We start from the raw sequence: 4,634 nt of genomic DNA on the forward strand, positions 1-4,634 counted from the left end.
GGCCTCCACTTAGGCTGTCTGATGATGTGCCGGAGAGAAAAGGCTGCCTCATTAGAGGATGCCCCCACAGCTGCCTGTAATTGTACAGATTTCAGTGAAGCGTTGTGACCTTGCTCAACTCTGTGAGAAAGCCTCAACCACCACCACCACCACACACAGCTGCTGTGATTGACCATACTTGTTTTTGATGTTACTGTACAGATTAATCACAGTTTGACTGGGTTAGTCCATCGAAACCTGAAAAACTTTGAAACCTTGGAAAAAGTGGTTTGATACACTCTTAAAACTGCTGGGTTAAAAATAACCCATTTTGGGTTATTTTTATAACCTGGTGCTGGGTAAAATATGAGCCGAGCCAGCACTGGGTTGTTATAACTCAGCCGGGTGGTTTATTGGTTTGACCCAGCATGTTGGGTTAAGCTTTGTACCCAAAAATTGGGTTGACCCTACCCAAATTCTGGGTTATCAGTATCACCATGGTTTAAAATTACATATTTTATTTTGGTTGACTTCTGCATCAAGAGATGTATCGATTATAAATTATGAAAAGAAAATAAATAAATCATACAAGCACATAATGTCCCAGCCATTCATTTATTATTCTGAGCAAAAACAAAATGTCAAGTTAACAAATACATTCCTCATTAAACTTTCTTTTTTAATACAAAACAGATATAATAACAAGTGCTATAATCACCAGTAAAACATTTTGGGGGCAAATACATAAACACAAGTTTTTTTATTCATACATATACATACACACACACACACACACACACACACACACACACACACATACACACACACACCCCACAACAATTGGAACCACTGAACGCACTTTGAATTCCTAAACATTTTTAGGTCAGTCAGCAAAATATGATCATTACATCACAGCAAATTGGGCTCGCATTAATTTTATTGCATTTGATTCATTCTCTGGGATGCTAAAGAACTTTCTGAATAAACTCCCAAACCTGTGCATATGCTTTTGGGTAGCTAAGATCAATAACAAAAAATGCCTTGAAACAGACATCAGCCGCACCTAAAAGAGATGGCTGCTGCAAGGCTGTACCGTTTAGGACAACAAATGCTTGGGAACGCTGATGGTCCTCCCCCAGCATAAGGACATATGGGTACTCCGTTGTTGGTCATGTCAGGTAATCCACCATGTTCGTTCCAATCTACAAAACACCACAAGATTGAAAAAGGTTCAAAAACTTCATATCCCTTAATTTCTTTATAAAACTTACTTAAAAAGACCAGTTTTCCACATTACCATGTGAGCCTTACTTCATTCACGTTGAGGTTAAATAAATTCATATTTTTATGTTTGAAGTTAGATTGTTTGTCAACAAGCTGAGCTCTCTGACACCGACACACTGGATAACACTGTGATGCTAAGGACATTGTGAAACATATTAAATGTCTTCAGACAACCACCACCATGCTGAGTGACCAAAGAAGCCCAGCTGAGTCTCTCATTGTGCCTTAAAGCACACGATGGAGCAGAGCGCGCTAACGTTACCTGATTCTGTGCTTCCCCACTTTGTAAAGGGCAGTTGGGAACAGCACTGGCAGCAGCTGTAACGCTACGTCACCTTGTTTGTAAAATAAAAATCTGTCAAATGTCTTTCAAATACAACAGTTTGTTGTGGTGGCAGCCCAGCTGACAGTGAGTGTCCTGGCTTTTTGTATGTGATTCTGTTTTTTCCCTGGTTTTCTCTGTTCTGCCTGCCTCCCTGTGTCTCCTCCCCTGTGTGTTCCTTCTCTCTCTCTCTCCCTCTGCTCCTGAGCCCAGCCAAGCACCTGCACCTCATCAGCCACCTCGTCAGCCTGCCACACCTGCCAGTAATCAACCTTATCCCTGCCTGTATTTCAACCCCGGTTCTCCACACCATCCTTGCTTGATTGTCGTTGCTCCATACCTGGTGCCACCTCTACATTCAAGCTCACGTGTATTTTGATTTCTTTTTCAATTTCCCTGTACTTCGTCTCTGCTGTCACTATCCTTGTCTCTTTTTCTGTTTCCCTCCAAGGTTCACTCACCCCCGTCCTCCGTTCAGTCGGCTGGGCTCATTCTGTGGTCCTCTCCTCCCCGAACTTCCCCCACGGCGTCCTCCCCATTCCTCCTCGCTTCCTTGCCCCCAGTGTTCCCCGGCTCTCCGGTCCCAGTCTCCTCAGTTCCCCCGTGCCAGTGTTTCCCCGGCATCCCCCCTCTCCCTCCTCCAGTCCCTCAAACCCTTTTCCCGGGTAAACCTCCTTCGCTCTGAGCGCTGCATTTGGGTCCTCTGTCCCCGCACCACACAACCCATAACAGGGTTCCAGTTTTCAGTTAATTTTACGGAAGACTCTGGGTGTAATACTAAGAAATCCTGTGAAATCTAAGTACAGGAGAAGACAAAGATGCAAAGGTGTAAGACACCAACAACAATTGAGTAAAACTTAATGAAATGCAAGCTCACCATGCCCGGCGTGTCGACGAAACGCGGAAACTCCATAATTATCAATTGGATTGTTGTGGTCCCATTTGCCAGGATCCACTGCGCTCTGTGAATGGCGGTCTCCAGCATTTGTTGGCCAACCTGAGATGGCGGCCAGATATTGTCTTTCAACCATTCAGTCAACTGGATGGCCCACTCTGGAGTTATATAGTTGGTTCTGTAACATGCAGGAAAATGGATAAATGCTAAGAAGCGGTGATGGACTAAGACTAGCTTCAGGTAATAATGGAGACTATCAGGTTGGAACAGTTGACTTTTCAAGTGCTGTCACATACATTTTTATGATGAAATGGAAGGACAGCTTGCTGTACCTGGTAAAATGATTTGGGTGTCATGGACACTTGCTCGGAGTTTTCTCCAAGCGGCAAACTTCCGGGCTGACGCCAATACGGAAGACCGAAAACCTGCAATTCATCGAGTGGACACTTGAGGCTGGCTCCAAAAGGGAGTCAATTTCCATTGACCCCCATGTTAAAATGCGCAACTTTACAGCGTGGTACAAAAGATAGTTTTAGTGTATATTGCTAATTTTGCCCTTCGTGACAACTGTGAGGGGGGGGTGAATTTTTTTATAACTCACCTGTTTTAAATTATATTAAGCCTTAAAGTTCTGCATTATTAGGGGCATGGCCGCTTTGATTGACAGGCGCCTCTAGCCACAGTTACTGCAAGCACTCGGTCCGCCGTCTGTTAGCCTCACTCAGCTACGCGGAGCTCTGAGGCTCAGCCTGTCAGAGTTTTTTGGACATTTCTACATGTAGATACCGGAAGAATAATGGCAGGCTGTGCGGCTGTAATTTATTAATGTGTTAATAATATTTAAAAGGTATGGCTGTCAGCCTATAGCTTTTTAGCTTAGCTCGTTACGCTAATTAGCAGATACGAGCAGCCCCAAGCTGCCATGAACAATGCTAAGTTAACGGGAGTTAGTGTGTTCTAACCACAGCTTTTAAGGAGTCAAAGACAAGTCAGCAAGAAGAGAGAAGCCAAAATGTATTAGATTAACCTTACTGTTAGACATCAGTGTGATGGGGCTTCGTACTGTAACGGACTCACTGTTCAGTTAGATACTAGTAAGATACTATCATAAGTGGCTGGACTTGTACCCGATGGACACGAAGGGTTTAAAGGCAGAGAGCCGAGGGGGGAGCGGCTGCAGTGTTCTGCCTGAAACTGTCACACCTGCTCGCCGAGGAGAGCCATGCACCTCCGAGTGTAATGTTACTGTTATAACGTTATACTATTCTTTGTGGGGTTCATCAGTGGGGATTATTGAAGTACATATAGAAGAACGTGTAGTCATCAATAAGTTATTACACTTAGTAGATGTAGCATTCCTTGTGTGTGTGATTCAGCAAACAATCTGAGGTGATAACTGCGTTTGATCAGCGATGTTTGTGATAATTATGGAGCTTAAGAGGTGGATGCATTATTCTGCATAAAAAGATGTTGTAGGTTACCTGCAGAGATTTGCATCCGCGTTTTTTACCAGCATATAATGAGCGTTATGCCTGCAGACATTTAGCTGGGCTGTCACTAATGCAATGGTTTAGTTTAGGCAAGAAATTAGTGTGTTAGAGCCGCCTCTGAGTTTGTTTGGTGGATTAGAATTTGCCTAAAAAGCTATCTTTTTAGGCAAATTCTAATCCAGTTCAATAACAAATATAAAATAAGATCCTTATAATAAATGTTCAATAAGATCTGACTTGAGTAGTCATCAGGTGTCTTGCAGCATGGATTATTACATTTATTCATTTAGCTGATGCTTTTATCCAAAACGACTTACAATTGCTGTACATGTCAGAGGTTGCACACCTCTGGAGCAACTAGGGGTTAAGTATCTTGCTCAGGGACACAATGGTGGATGGGTCACAGTGGGGGATTGAACATGCATGTGTCTAATCCATTGTGCCATCACCACCCCATATTATTGTCCAGCAGCAAACCGTATATTGCACATATTAGTAAATCGTGTATTTCACATTGCCACCCCTAATTACTGTCACATGCCAGAGGTTATCGTGCTGAGGCGATCTGAGTTCAGTAGCTTTATGGCTCTTTGGAAGAAGCTGCTTAACTGTCAACCAATTGTTGTCTTTACAGGTGCCAGAGGAGCTGATTGCAGAACCCTCC

The 4,634-nt window shown here is 43.4% G+C and overlaps 1 long non-coding RNA gene across 1 annotated transcript; it reads right to left on the reverse strand.

The window, feature by feature from the left end:
- Positions 1–898: 898 nt before the first annotated feature.
- LOC119885015 lies at positions 899–1,694 on the reverse strand. The gene is made up of 2 exons (XR_005441144.1): positions 1,526–1,694; positions 899–1,181 (listed from the first exon to the last, which is right to left on the reverse strand). It is a non-coding gene; the product is annotated as an uncharacterized LOC119885015 (long non-coding RNA).
- Between the last annotated feature and the right edge of the window lie 2,940 nt (positions 1,695–4,634).

This window comes from Micropterus salmoides, unplaced genomic scaffold (assembly GCF_014851395.1).
Source record: "Micropterus salmoides isolate LMB-PRFRI ecotype aquatic unplaced genomic scaffold, ASM1485139v1 Ms_hic_scaffold_3858, whole genome shotgun sequence".
Classification (NCBI taxonomy): domain Eukaryota; kingdom Metazoa; phylum Chordata; class Actinopteri; order Centrarchiformes; family Centrarchidae; genus Micropterus; species Micropterus salmoides.